At 40.7% G+C, this 16221-nt stretch overlaps 1 non-coding gene across 1 annotated transcript; it reads left to right on the plus strand.

Annotated features, from left to right (window-relative positions):
- The first annotated feature begins 815 nt into the window (after positions 1-815).
- LOC115522594 lies at positions 816-920 on the plus strand. Its single transcript, XR_003971491.1, has one exon. It is a non-coding gene; the product is annotated as a U6 spliceosomal RNA (small nuclear RNA).
- The last annotated feature ends 15301 nt before the right edge of the window (positions 921-16221 follow it).

Raw genomic sequence — 16221 nt, forward strand, 5'->3', positions numbered from 1 at the left:
GCCACTCTGACTGGCGTGAGGTGATACCTGAGTGTGGTTTTGATTTGTATTTCCCTGATAAGGAGCGACGCTGAACATCTTTTCATGTGCCTGTTGGCCATCTGGATGTCTTCTTTAGAGAAGTGTCTATTCATGTTTTCTGCCCATTTCTTCACTGGGTTATTTGTTTTTCGGGTGTGGAGTTTGGTGAGCTCTTTATAGATTTTAGATACTAGCCCTTTGTCCGATATGTCATTTGCAAATATCTTTTCCCATTCCGTTGGTTGCCTTTTAGTTTTGTTGGTTGTTTCCTTTGCTGTGCAGAAGCTTTTGATCTTCATAAGGTCCCAGTAATTCACTTTTGCTTTTAATTCCCTTGCCTTTGGGGATGTGTCGAATAAGAGATTGCTACGGCTGAGGTCAGAGAGATCTTTTCCTGCTTTCTCCTCTAGGGTTTTGATGGTTTCCTGTCTCACATTTAGGTCCTTTATCCATTTTGAGTTTATTTTTGTAAATGGTGTGAGAAAGCTGCACAATCTGGATTTAAAAAACATTAATTTGTGGGGGAAGGGCACTTGGGTGGCTCAGTCAGTTGAGTGGCCAACTCTTGACTTGGGCTCAAATCATGATCCCAGGGTTATGATCAAGCTTCCCCTTGGGCTCCACGCTGGGAGTGGAGCCTACTTGAGATTCACTCTCCCTCTCCTTCTGCCCCTCTCCCTAGCTTGCACTCTCCTCTCTCTTTCTCAAAAAAAAAAAAAAAAAAAAGCATTAATTTAGATTGGTCTTATACAGAAATCGCTCCAGGAAGCATTACCTTCAAACATAAAGTTTGAATGCTCGTTTGGCAGCACGTCTAACTAAAGTTGGAATGACACGGAGAGCATTAGCATGGCTCCTGCACCAGGATGATATGCAAATGCAAAGTTTGATCACTTTTCCAGATGAACACATTCCAGACTTTTTAAACCAACCAGTATTAATCAACAAAATAGAAATTAAGCATATACTATATACAAAACAATATTCCATATTTTAAAAATATAAAGTAGTATCTCTATAGTCCTAGATTCTGTAATTGAGTATATACCTATATATGTGATTTCCTTGGGCTCTCAATAAAACAGTGATAATGCTCTTCTACTAATCAAATTACTCATTTTCATGAGTGTCTGCTGGAGGTTAGGATGTTAGGTTATATTCTCTTTTTCTATACCCAACGCCTCATATAAGTAGTTGATTCACATGAGGTAATTAATATATGTTTGTTGAATAAATAACCACTCATATAATGTATGTATACCTACACACATATATCTATGTATAATAGATACATGTATGCAATACATATATATGTATATGTACTATAGATATATAGAAACACAGACACATACACACGAGATATTGATTATTTGTTTATGTGAAATTTGGTGTCTGTGTAAAATTAGAAGGAAGTAAATGACAAGTGTAGTGTAATATTTCCATCATTCCAGTGTTGAGATAATAAAGCCATGCCCAATTTGTCCTGTGATGTTACAGGACAAGTGGTAACTTGCAAAATATGTAGGTGGGAACTGGTGTGGTCAATATTTCAATTGAATTTCTGGAATAATAATGATCTTTCTTTTTTTTTTTTTTTTTCCAACGTTTATTTATTTTTGGGACAGAGAGAGACAGAGCATGAACGGGGGAGGGGCAGAGAGAGAGGGAGACACAGAATCGGAAACAGGCTCCAGGCTCTGAGCCATCAGCCCAGGGCCCGACACGGGGCTCGAACTCACGGACCGCGAGATCGTGACCTGGCTGAAGTTGGACGCTTAACCGACTGCGCCACCCAGGCGCCCCTAATCTTTCTTGCATTTTTCTGGACACCCTTTTAAAGAGTTTTTCCACGAAGCAGGTTTTGGGACAGCTGCTTTTACATGTGGTCCTGAGAAAACTGTATTGAAAAGAAAGATAACTTCCACCCAAATATCTATTGCTGTATTACACAGAAATGTACAGTAAAACATGTGATATATTATTACCTGCATTATATATTCCAAGGTCCAAAGGCTGAAAAAAGAGGCTTCAATCTATTTTTTCCAGCATGCTTGAAGGCAAATGTCCTTTAAAATTTGCACATCATGGGAATGGAATGTGCTCAGGGATCAGCTGAAAGTTTAAAAACCGTGAGAACTTTGCAGCTGTGGCTACGGGCTTAGGCTCAGCAGGAGAGGACAGGTCCCCTTCTGGGCCATTCTATAAGTTCCGATGAGTTCCCCAGGGAGTCACAGATAATACTCCTTGTCCTGACAAAGCCACATGCAGATTTTGAGCCAAAGTATGCAGGTGTACAGTCATAAGATCTTACATTTGCATAGCACAACAGATTATATTGTGCTATATAATCTTTTGAATTAGGCAGAAAGCTAATTGTCTCCAGGTTATAGACAAGGAAACCAAACTTTGGTGAGGGTTAGGGGTATGAGATAATAGAAAACACATAACTGGTCTCTGTTCCTAGTTTCTGACAGAGCTCCTAAAACCGTTGTAATTTCCTAAGTGATAAGAGCACAGGGACCATCCTTTGTTCTAATGTTTGGTCTTTCCTGACACAGGGCTCCTGGTTCCTGACACAGGGCTCCTAAGTCCCTTGGAATTTCCTTGATGATAGGGGTCTCTTGTTCTAATGAGGTGACTCTGAGTAGACTCCTGGATGGCATTGATCAACAGAAAGACCAAGCCATGATTAGAGGCTTGGAAAAAAAAAAAAGAGGCTTGGAACTTCCAGCCACACCCCCACATTCTCCAGAGAGGGAAGCGGGGTTGGAAAAGAAGTTCATGATAGATCATGTTTACATGATGAAGCCTTCATAAAAATCCCAAATGTATGTGGTTGGAAGTGAGTCTGCTTCCGGGTTGGTGAACACATGGAGGTGCCGGGAGATGGCATGGAAGTTCTAGGTCTCTTTCTACCTACCTTGCTCTGCATCTCTACCATCATATGTATCTTTTTATCGTATACTTTTACAAGAAGCTTATAAATAGAAAGTAAATTGTTTTCTTGAGTTCTGTGAGCCCCTCTAGCAAATTAATCAAATATAAAGAGGGGGTAGTAGGAACCTCTAATTCATAGCTGATCAGTCAGAAGCACAGGTAACAACCTAGACTTGCAATTGGTATTGGAACTGGGGGGAATACTTAACCCCCTTTAACTGGGCCCTTAACATGTGAGATCAGATGTTATCTCCAGAATTGCTTAGTGTGGGAAAAGACCCTGCATAGCTGGCTTCAGAAGTGTTGTGACTGTGGCAGTCATGTGAGAGTAAAGAAGAAATCTGGGAGGGAGACTGGGTTTTTCCTGCTTGAGTGGCTTGCAAGGTCCCACAGCAGAAAGGGGCGAAATTGGAAATAGAACCTATAGATTTGGTCAGATTTCATATAGAGTTCAGAGGATATAAGTGTTTTCCAGTCCTACTATTTTCTGGCTATGTGACTTTCTTCAAGACTCTCAAGCTCTTTGAACTTGAACAGCGGCATCAATAAAACAGAATAAAAATCTCTCACATTGTTACTCTGGGGGTGAAATAACGTGTGAAAAGTTTTGTTGACAGCAAAATATGATTTAAGGTTTATGTCATATTTACTCTTTTACTCCCCTGAAAATGGTAACAGTATAGTTTTCCAGAAGCATCCTGTTTAAAAAAAACAAAAAACAAAAAACAAACAAACAAACAAAAAAAAACAGGCACAGAATCTGTAATTCTGAAATCCTCAAAACTCTACACCAAAAGTCTTTCTAACTCATATAGCAGCAAAGTCTTACCTGAACTGACAGTCCTATTTACTTTCTTGTTTTACCCTATTTAATACGAATATTCATTTCTTCCACATCAGAAATACCAATATAATTATAAGGTTACAAGTTGCTGCCTCACACCTGTAGACGTCTTCTGCAATAATTGGTATTATTTTTTGTTATTTATTATTTTTATTATTTATGTTATTTTCCTACAACTCAACATCCTATATCCCAATGTATATCTGGCCCTTGAGATTTGGGGAGGATCATGGGGCTTATAATATGGAATGGAGTCACACTGACCCAGCTTAAAGATGACCGGATGACAGGATGCCACAATTCTGGGTGAATTTTGAGTGTCAGGTCAGAGGCTGGGTGGTTCTGAGGTCAGCCAGAGGTTGGGTCTACTCCAGAGGAATCTTAGGACAGCCTCGGAGATGTCACGCATTTCCGGTCCCAAGCTTCAACTTGATTCCTGGTCCTGAAACGAATGAGGCTATTTGAATGACTCTCCTCACAGTAACACAGCCAAGGGCTAGAATCAGAAACCATGGTGGAGAATGGATGAGCAAAGCCATTGGGCAACATTGGATCTGAATCTGGATCCCTACACTACTGCTTACCAGCTCTGCACCTTTGACGGGTTTACCAAGATTTTTAAATATTATCTTCTCATCCTTAAAGTGGAAAATTTTAAATTTGTCTGAGGGCTGTGATAAGTTTTCAATGGCACAGGATATATAGAAGTGCTTTCTGTGGTGACTGATTGATACTAGGTGTCCAGTAAAGGGTTGATTCCACTCTCTTTTCCTTTGTTACCATTTCCATGGTATTTCCACTAACAAAAACCTCTACCGTAAGGTTATTGTGAAGTTTTTCTTCAAATTGCTAATTTGTTGTGGTGGTGGTATATTAATTTAAATAGCTGAGGGTTGTTATTTCATTTATTTTTTTTTTCTGAATCTTGGTTTGGATTTGTGCCATTTTTAAGTCCAGAAAGTTGAATTTCTGGTTTAATTCCAATATTATTCTGGCAAGCTATTTTTTTAAGAAAACAAACTGTTTTAATAATGTATGAGGATTATAATGCACGTGTCTCACAGTTTGCAGGAAACAGAGCAAAACACCCATAAGTGATAAAGTGTGTTTACTGTAGGTCAACTAATTACATTTCTCAAACCTGGAATATATGAAATTTGATGGTTGGCTCTAGTCTGTGGAGAACTACAGGGCACGCACTGTATCTTGGCTGAGATTCATTCTGAAGTTCTGAGGCTGGAGCTCATGATAATAGCATGTGAGCTTTGGTATGACTAATTCACTTAAATTTTTTAAATAGGTCTTGAGTCAAAAAGTTCTCCCAAAGTTAAATCACCACAAGTCATAAATGCTCAAAGAGAGATTCCCTCCAGCACTGGCATTTCTCCTGGCTGTTGTGTCAGGCAGCACAAGAGCCAACTCACAGGCCATCAAGAAACCTCATATCAAGGTGTTACATGTTGCTCTCAGGACCTTTTTCTCAAATAAAGGAGCATACATTGCAAAAGGAAGGCTTGCATGCCGGTGAAGGTGGTCTGTAAGCCAATGGGGAAATGAAGGACAATTCAGTAAGTGGTCCCAGGACCAGTAGTCACCACAAAAAAATAAATAAATAAACCTCATTAATGTGAATCTCAGGAAATCAATGCCAGACAAAGTTAAGCCTTCGATGCAAACAGGAAAATTTTCATAAGAAAATATGCAAGACTACCACATGACCTCAAGACAGGGAAGGAGTCTTAAACAGGACAAAAATGCACAAACCCTAAAAGAAAATATGACCAGATTTTACAACAAAGTTTAAGATATCCACAGAACAAAAAGTACTAATAAACAGAATTAGAAGACAAGCCACAGACTGGGAGGTGATATCTGCATACAACTGACAAAAGATTGGTAACTGGATTGTATAAAGTAGTTCCAGACATTAATAAGAAAAAACTAATGGCACAGTAGAAAAATGGAGAAAAAAGATATAAATACCAGAACAGGAAACAACATTGACCAATCACTTTATGAAAAGATGTTCAGGGACTCCTGGGTAGCTCAGTTGATTAAAGCGTCCAACTCTTGATTTCAGCTCAGGTCATGATCTCACGGTTCCATGAGAATGAACCTCCTTGTTGGGCTCTGCACAGACAGTGTGGAGCCTGCTTTGGATTCTCTCTACCTCTCTCTCTGCCCCTCCCCCACTTGCATGTGTGAGCACACATGCTCTCTCTCTCTCTCTCTCTCTCAAAATAAATAAATAAACTTTAAAAAAAGGGTGTTCAAGGTGAAAAATAATTATGGAGAAGCAAATATAAACAGATTTGGCAAAATTTTAAAAGTTCATAATGTCACCTTCTGGTGAAATGATGAAATGGAAAGTTTTGTGTGCTGTTGAAAGGCAGTGTAAATTGGTAAAGCCACTTTGGGGAAGACATAGTTGGCATTATCTCCTAAGGTTGAAGATACTTCCACTCCTTTGTCCAGGATTTCCATCCTAGAGCAGGACTTCCCACAGATGGCACTGTGAGCTCTGCACAGGTTACTTGTGTGCTGGGACTTTGATCCTGGAGCCTTGGGGACAGGTGGGGAGGGAAGGGCTGACAGTGGCTTGAAGTCCTGTGTTGGTTCTTTCTGGATACTCACCTGATTCCATAAGTATGCCATATATATTTTTTTCATTTTCTATACACAAAAAATGTTACACAACCCTGCCCAGGAATGTGTGCCTTTACTTTCACAAAGAGATACCCACAGTGGTCACAGATATGTGCCTACAGCATTGTCTATGCTGTGTCAGACCACATTGACTACGGAATTTTTTATGGTGACGAAAACTTAGAAACCACTTGGTTTCATTCAAAACTTTCCAACTCAGAAAGGCCTTCCTCCAAGAGCCTTTCTTTTTTTTTTTAATTTTTTATTGTTTATTTATTTTTGAGAGAGAGAGAGAGACAGAGGGTGAGTGGGTGAGATGCAGAGAGAGAGGGAGACACAGAATCTGAAGTAGGCTCTAGGCTCTGAGTTGTCAGCACAGAGCCCAAGGCAAGGTTCAAACTCATGAACCGCAAGATCATGACCTGAGCCAAAGTAGGATGCTTAACTGACTGAGCTACCCAGGTGCCCCCAAGAGGCTTTCTAAATTTGCATCTCCTCTCCTCTTCACTCTCCCCTTCCATGGGGGTCAATTCCATGAAAGCAGAAAACTGTCTATTTATTCACTTCTATATACTCAGAGCATAAAACAGTATGAAGCATAGGAAACAGTAAAATACAGTAAAAAAACCCAATTTTTTAAAGTTTATTTATTTTTGAGAGAGAGAAAGCATAAGTGGGGGAGGGATAGAGAGAGAGAGGAGAGAGGAGAGAGAGAGAGAGAGAGAGAGAGAAAGAGAGAGAGAGAGAGAGAGAGAGAATTTCAAACAGGCTCCACACTCCATGCAAAGCCCGACATGGAGCTCAAACTCACAAACCGTGGGATTATGACCAGATTCGAAATCAAGTGTTGGATTCTTAACTGACTGAGACACCCAGGTGTCCCAACAGTAAAATACCTTTTTCAATATTTAATGAATGTCCATTCTCCAGTTTAACTGTGTATATTCATAAAACAGAATACCATACAAAAGTTAAAATGTAGGAATTAAGGTTCTAGATACCAATACAGGAAGTTTCTCAAAACATAAGATACAAAAAAGCAGGTTGAAAACCATATATATATATGAAAACCATTATATATATATAAACATACATAAAATATACATATATATCATATATGCTATAATACTATTTTTATAAAAAGTAAAAACATGCAAAAACTGTCTATAGATTATTTGTCTATAGTAAGCATGTATAAAAGCTTAAAGTGTGCTTGGGAAAGATACACACCAAATGCAGGAACTATTGCAGTTGCCTCTGAGAACACAGCAGAGGAGACGTGATACACAGGGGGCTTGAACTGTATCTCTAATATTTATTTCTTCTAAAAAAATGACACAAGTATGGTAGATGTGCAAGTACTCAGTAGGTTTGCATAGTGGATACACAGAAGTTTGTTATACATTCTAGTATGTGCTTTTAAGTGTGAAAATTTCTATAATGTATATTTAATGTAAAGATACTCTTCACTTGATAAACAACTCACTTTGTGTCTATAAAGGCAAACATTAGGAAGAACTGGCAAACTTCGGAGCCCCTGGGACTTTTGCCTCTTCTGCAGCATGGCTCAAAGCCTTCGTCCTTGTCACTTCACTTACTTTTTCTAAGTTTTACCTAACAGCATCAAGCTATACATTTTCAGAGATAGACAGAGGACAGACACGGACCAACAGCAGCATAGAAGGTTTCCTCCTCCCTGCAGCTGTCTCCAGGCTCTATAATGAGCGCCTTGTCCCACTTCTGTCTCATCTCCACATCCTGGAAGTCCTGCCATTTCCCTCTCTGACTTCTGGGATGTGCTGCACCCCCCCACCCCCCGCAGCAGCAAGGATTGTCATTCAAATGGGGCTGCAGCTGCTGCGTTTCTGACACTGGAGAACGTACTCTTGAGCTTCATGTCCCACTCTCTGATGCTAAACAGTCCTTTTCTGTCTTTTAATAGATTCTTGGAGGAGGAGGAAGTGGAGGCTGAGGTTAGCTTGCTGGCTTGTGTGCCTGTCTCAGCTGGAGTGGCATCTGGCAGTAAGCCTACCATTTAGTCAGATGGTATTGCTTTCTGTTACATATGCGCCCGCGCACATGCACAAAGCAGAAGCTCGAGCCATTCAAACTCTAGGTCTCCATGCCTACAAGTTACATTGCCCTGGCCAGAATTATATTGAATCACACTCTGGGGTATAAACTCAAAATATACATGTTCATTGGCATCTACAACCATGTCAAGTGAGGTTCAGCTTGTTTTCAAACTGGCAGTGGGACAGAGAAAGTAGGTGAAACTTCCTTCAAATGATTTCTATTTTTGGTAAAAAGAACTCACAGAATGTGGTAAAAGGATCGGCTCAACCAATTCTCTCATACATGGAGGATTTGGAACCTTTCTAGGGGGACCTCGGTGGACTGTTGCTGTGACTAGAACTTCCCAAATATCTCCTTCCCCAGACTCCTAATGATGACTAAAGCATAGAACTGTGACCTCTTTTTTCCACGCTTCCATGGTTCTCTTCCAGGTTGAAAGCCTTTCAGGACCCATCAAGATCTGTCTTCTCACTCCCTATAGTGAGTCTAGAAACTTCAGACCTATTAGAGCAGAGGTTGTCAAATGATAACTCCAAGCTGGCCAAATCCAACCAGCTGCCTGATTTGCAAATAAAATTTTATTGGAACACAGAAATGCTCATTTCTTTTTTTTTTAATTTTTAATGTTTATTTATTTTTGAGAGAGACAGAGAGAGACAGAGTGTGCACGAGGGAAGGGCAGAGAAAGACAGAGACACAGAATCCAAAGCAGGCTCCAGGCTCTGAGCTGGCACAGAGCCGAAGTGGGGCTCCAACTCACAAACGCTGAGATCATGACCTGAGCTGAAGTTGGATGCTTAACTGACTGAGCCACGCAGATGCCCCAACAATGCTCATTTGTATACAAATTGTCTGTGGCTGTTTTCATGCTAGAACGATAAGGTTGAGTAGTACAGTAGTACTAGGGACCCAAAGCCTAAAATATTTATTGTCTGGCCCTTTACTAAACAAGTAAGCTGACCCCTTGGTACTAGAAATCCTATAGCTTGAAGGACTGACTAGATTACATGCTATAGCCAAGAAATATCAGGTCAAAAACATACTTATGTTCAATTTATAACCAAGCCTATCCCAGGGAATCAGCAAAACTGGGGGCCAAATATGCACACCTCATTTATTTATTTTTTAAATATAACAAAATCAAAGAAATACCCCTCCATAAAGTAGTCCTCTCTTTGACTAGAAACTGTTCCCTGTTGACCCATGATCGCTCTCAACACTAACAATGAAATAACATAGAACTTTAATTTCTCTGTGACTCATCCTCTTTATTCAAGCCATGGTTTCTTGCTGGACTTGTCACCCCACACTTGATGGCTGGGGGCCAAAATGACCATGCTACTGGCACAGCTCAGAGCACCTGGGAAGGTTGAGGGCCCATGGTAAACATGTCCTTTCAAAGGCAACAGTAACAAGCTTCCTCAAGCTTTGGATCACATGTGCCTCACCAGTCTGTGACTACTACTACCCCTTTGTCTTACAGAGACTCAGGCAGATGCTGAGTGGACACAGAAGGCAAATGATATACATCTCTGTTCTACGAGTTCCAAAATCACTTGAATGATCCAAGGAAAATGACTATTTCAAAGAACGCCCGTCCACAATTTACTGTAGTTAATGATGTTTGGTTTCCGGACAGATTGTAATTACCAATATTATATGCATAGTAATGTGTTTGACAGGGTTAGCTAAGCTCTGCATTATTGTTTTTAGATCTGTCTGCTTTGTGGTGACTAGATTGAAGGCCAGGAGACTGGAAGTCAAGGGTAAGCCACTCACCCAGTTTGGGTTTCAGTTTGACTCTGGAAATGAGGAGTTTGGATCAAATAACAAGAAAATGATCTTCCTAGTTTACAAAGCAGTTTTGCGGGTGTGATCCTATATTGTTATTTTATGATTTGAGATGTATGCATCTCCGCCATACTTAAGTGCTATTGGAAATGCTGGAACCAGCTTGGCAGTCTTGTGATGGTCTAGAAAAAAGCAGGTCAAAGTGTGTTTCTTGTTTTCCACCATATCCTTCTTTATAATAAAAGTGTTGCTCAAGCAATAAAGTACGTTAAGGGTTTACATTTTCTTTGTTTTCCAGTACTAACCTGTGCCCTGTTCTCTTTGTCCACTCCTTCCAGATAACCAGCCTTGGTTAGTTGATGCCATTGGGCTACCATTAGAGCAAAGCTAAGAAACCCTAGCAGACACCATAAAAAGATTTCCAGCCTCGGTACACCACGCCTCACCGAAGTAAAGTCTAATTCCGAGAATTACAAAATGGCCAGTAAGACACTGCGGCCTGTGTGAGTCTTAGGGGCCTTCCTCCCCTTCCACTAGCTGTGCTCAGTGAATCTTGTGTGAGGCATTTCTTTCTCAGGTGGGCTGTGTTAATCCTGGTGGAGACTTTGTGGTGAAAACCTCAGACTCTGGCCTTTGTTTTCAGAATTTTTGTGCAGATGAAATCCACTCTGTCTCTGACTCTGTGGACACAGGGGTGCAGTTTTGTGGATTACAGTGTGTATTTTTCGGGTGAGGCTTGCGGTGTGTGAATTTGTATGGTGTTTAAGTGACGGATGGAATGTGGAAGGGTTAGGACGCACTCTGTTGAAGCCGTTCCAAGTTGCCAAATGTTTTCTGTGAAGCCCAAGTGTGCCGTCAGGTTTGGATTTCCTTTCCCCACATTTTCAGCTGGTTGCGTTTGTACTTCTGTGGGAGTGTACCTGAGTGGCTGGGTACTGAATAGTTGGCGTAAAAATCTTCCCGGACAATGATGAAAGAAAGATATATGATCTCCCTTCCCAGAAGCTGAGTTTGATGTGGAAAGAAAGGAAAAGAAAATCAATTCCCAGCTCAGTTTCCTGCCTGTGCTGGTCAAAGAAGTCATCCAAACCTGAACATTTAATGATTTTAATGTAATTCTGGAGTTTTAGAAATTAAGTACAGAGGCCAACTATCAGAAGGCATGAGGAGATGCTAACTCCTAGATAAAAGAAGAATTAAACTAGAAAAACATTTATTGTTATCATAGCACTTCCTAATAGGTTAGTTCATTTCATATGCCTTGAAAGAGGAAAAATGTTGCACTTTAGTCAGAAAATAAGCTGCAGTGCACATGTATCTTGCCAAACACCAATTTTTAGAATATTTTTGAAACCTTAGGAGACTAAACTTAAGTAGCACAGAAAGATGTTTCAGAGCACAACACTTAAGTAGACACCACTGAATTCGTCTGATAGACTTTCATTTAGGGATAATAATTTCCTAATTTATAACGACCCAAGCAACACTCATCTGTTTCCACCAAAGTAGCTCCCTTTTACTATTCTTAATGCCTCCTGATGTTGAGGGTCACGGAGTGATTTCATGGATAAAAATAGTTCCTACTGTTCAAACAAATAGAAAAGCATTGGATTTATTTATTTCTGAGGATCCTTATGGCCTCCGTAGTTAATATGACAGAATGAGAAGAGGGCTGAATCAGGAAGGGAAGAGTGTGACAGACACTATCGGTTTTTATGTAGATCTCACCTTCCACTTCACCTCACTCTTATATTTCCTTGCTTACAGATCTCTGACTTTGTTCTGAGATTTGGAACAGCCATGGGTTCAGGGATAGAGACCATCCCTGGCCGAAAGGTGAATCTCAATTGGTCTATGCCAATCACAGTAGTCTTAATCACCAGACAGTCACTGGTTTAGGTGTGAACATATGCTCTTACTCTGGGCTTTGGAGAACTAGAATCTATTGGGAGTGTCTCCAAAAGACTTCCTTTGCTAGAAAAAGAGATACATAGTGGTCTGTTTCTTTTGCTGGATCTCTGCACTAGGAGCAGCTATCTAATTTGTGGGGCTCAGTAAAGACTTAAAATATGAAGATCCTTGTTCGTTTCTTCTACTGTCTCTCTCTACCTGCCATGGTATTTTTTTACTTGCTATTTAGGGATGGGTAACCTCATAGGCGCCTCACCCAGCAACTCAGCATGCAGAACTCACATTACCTGACCCTACCCACATCAATACTCAGAACCCCACTGGAGGCAAGGGGTGGAAGTATTTGGGGCAGGGGTCAGGGAGCAGGTGATCTAAAACTGGTTTAACCCACGTGGTGAGGCAGGACTGTACATGAGTCAAGGCTCCAAACTCTTGGTCCTTTGCTCCTTTGTCCCACTGAACTTCACTTACAAAACACAAATCCAAAGTAAAACTATTAAGAATTTCAAGATGGCAACCATAGAGCATTAGCCCCCATGCATGGCACTATTATGAGCCTGGGGCCACAAACAAGCATACTGACTGCATACCCATGAAGCTGGCCCTTGTCTTCATGTCTGGCCCTTGTCTTCATGTCTGCATGTGTTACCTGATGGTTTCACCCATCTTGAAACCACAAGGGGAACATGGCTGAAGAAGAAAGGGGAACAAGCTAAAGAAGGAAGACAAAAAGCACCCAGGTCTTTAAAGTTATTAAGCTACTAAATTAACCAACCTTGAAAACTGTCCAGACTCAAGAATTCTTGCTATATAGGAATCCCTTGTTTTACATCCCTTGTTTTTTTTTGTTTTTTTTTGTTTTTTTTATATGAAGTTTATTGACAAATTGGTTTCCATACAACACCCAGTGCTCATCCCAAAAGGTGCCCTCCTCAATACCCATCACCCACCCGCCCCTCCCTCCCACCCCCCATCAACCCTCAGTTTGTTCTCAGTTTTTAACAGTCTCTTATGCTTTGGCTCTCTCCCACTCTAACGTCCTTTTTTTTTTTTTTTTTTTTTTTTCCTTCCCCTCCCCCATGGGTTCCTGTTAAGTTTCTCAGGATCCACATAAGAGTGAAACCATATGGTATCTGTCTTTCTCTGTATGGCTTATTTCACTTAGCATCACACTCTCCAGTTCCATCCACGTTGCTACAAAAGGCCATATTTCATTTTTTCTCATTGCCACGTAGTATTCCATTGTGTATATAAACCACAATTTCTTTATCCATTCATCAGTTGATGGACATTTAGGCTCTTTCCATAATTTGGCTATTGTTGAGAGTGCTGCTATGAACATTGGGGTACAAGTGCCCCTATGCATCAGTACTCCTGTATCCCTTGGGTAGATTCCTAGCAGTGCTATTGCTGGGTCATAGGGTAGGTCTATTTTTAATTTTCTGAGGAACCTCCACACTGCTTTCCAGAGCGGCTGCACCAATTTGCATTCCCACCAACAGTGCAAGAGGGTTCCCGTTTCTCCACATCCTCTCCAGCATCTATAGTCTCCTGATTTGTTCATTTTGGCCACTCTGACTGGCGTGAGGTGATACCTGAGTGTGGTTTTGATTTGTATTTCCCTGATAAGGAGCGACGCTGAACATCTTTTCATGTGCCTGTTGGCCATCTGGATGTCTTCTTTAGAGAAGTGTCTATTCATGTTTTCTGCCCATTTCTTCACTGGGTTATTTGTTTTTCGGGTGTGGAGTTTGGTGAGCTCTTTATAGATTTTAGATACTAGCCCTTTGTCCGATATGTCATTTGCAAATATCTTTTCCCATTCCGTTGGTTGCCTTTTAGTTTTGTTGGTTGTTTCCTTTGCTGTGCAGAAGCTTTTTATCTTCATAAGGTCCCAGTAATACACTTTTGCTTTTAATTCCCTTGCCTTTGGGGATGTGTCGAGTAAGAGATTGCTACGGCTGAGGTCAGAGAGGTCTTTTCCTGCTTTCTCCTCTAAGGTTCTGATGGTTTCCTGTCTCACATTTAGGTCCTTTATCCATTTTGAGTTTATTTTTGTAAATGGTGTGAGAAAGTGGTCTAGTTTCAACCTTCTGCATGTTGCTGTCCAGTTCTCCCAGCACCATTTGTTAAAGAGGCTGTCTTTTTTCCATTGGATGTTCTTTCCTGCTTTGTCAAAGATGAGTTGGCCATATGTTTCTGGGTCTAGTTCTGGGGTTTCTATTCTATTCCATTGGTCTGTGTGTCTGTTTTTGTGCCAATACCATGCTGTCTTGATGATGACAGCTTTGTAGTAGAGGCTAAAGTCTGGGATTGTGATGCCTCCTGCTTTGGTCTTCTTCTTCAAAATTCCTTTGGCTATTCGGGGCCTTTTGTGGTTCCATATGAATTTTAGGATTGCTTGTTCTACATCCCTTGTTTTATAGGCCACTTTTACTTGGGTCTTTCATTAGTCACAATTGAAAGTATTCTAACTGATAGGAAAAATTACACGTTAAATTTTTTCTTTTATTTTTGAGAGAGAGAGAGAGAGCAGGGGAGGGGCAGAGAGAGAGGGAGACACAGAATCCAGAGCAGGCTCCCGGCTCTGAGCTGTCAGCACAGAGTCCAAATCAGGGCTTGAACTCATGGACCGTGAGATCATGACCTGAGCTGAAGTCGGAAGCTTAACTGACTGAGCCACCCAGGTGCCCCAATTACACATTTTTTTAAAGTTTATTTATTTATTTTGAGAGAGAGAAAGAGAGAGAATCCTAAGCAGGCTCTGTGCTAACAGTGCCTGATGCAGGGTTAGATCCCGTGAACCTTGAGATCATGACCTGAGCAGAAATCAAGAGTCAGATGCTCAACAGACTGAGTCACCCAGATGCCCCAGGAAAAATTACATATTGATGAAAGAAGTCTACAAAGGGACTAGAAAGCTGTTAAGCTAGAGGAATTTTGCTCTGACATTCAAATTTATAGCCACTGTTCTAGAGAATGCAGTTCTTGCTTTTCTCCAATCACTCTGCAGGGCATGAGAGAGCCTGTGTGTGCATTGGAGCCCAAACACAGGCAGTGCTCTCACACCCCACCCCCTCACATTCCTTCACTCTTAGAAGACTTAACAAGTTTAAGTAGGGCAGATATTGGCAAACTATGACACAGGGGATAAACACCCACATCGAGTTTTAGGTGCACAAGAATGGAGATAATGGAAAGAGGTCACTGTGAGCTTTAGGAACAATTTCAGGCAAAATTATAAAATAGATGAGGCTTGCTTTAGGCTTGCCTACTCTCCTTATGATAGAGTTTTTTTTATCTTTAGAGACTCTTCCCTACATAAATATCTTAGATTCTATTCTTGGTTATTCCTACTTAAGGTACTAACTAAAAATTCACGGTGACATTTTACATAAAATTTTGATTGTCTGGCCCCTAAAGTTCCTTCAAACTTTGAGTTTTTATGATTCCTCATTGGATGCTCTGTGGCCCTCCTACATAAAAATCCTGGGAAAGTAGATTTTTTGGGGACTTCAAGAAGTTCCAAATCCATAAAGCTCTTCCTTGAATTATGGGTTTATAAGAAGAATAAATACCCTCTGAAAAAAAACAGCTTCATGGAAAAGGTATGAGAGGAGACTTTGAAGGATGTGGTTTGATAACCTATCTGGATGGAAAGGCACTCTATCTAGAAGGTCAGCAGGTGTGCAGGCATGGATGGATGTGCTTCCCTCTGCCTGAGGAAGGGGGATATAACCCTTAGAAGTCTCTTCACCTCCCTTCTCAGGAATGGTTAGGCATTAAGCATGCTTTTTAGACATTTCTAGGGATGAGAGCAGGGTCTACAAATTGTGGGTCACTTTTCTACTTTTATAGGTTATGCTGGGTTGAATAGCATCCCCATATAATTTATGTCATCACAGAAACTCAGAATGTGGCCTATTTAGATATAAATGTACTTAGTTAAGATTTGGACATACTGGATTCTAGTAGACCCAAATCCAATGATGGGT

The sequence above is a fragment of the Lynx canadensis genome, chromosome C1 (assembly GCF_007474595.2).
Source record: "Lynx canadensis isolate LIC74 chromosome C1, mLynCan4.pri.v2, whole genome shotgun sequence".
Classification (NCBI taxonomy): domain Eukaryota; kingdom Metazoa; phylum Chordata; class Mammalia; order Carnivora; family Felidae; genus Lynx; species Lynx canadensis.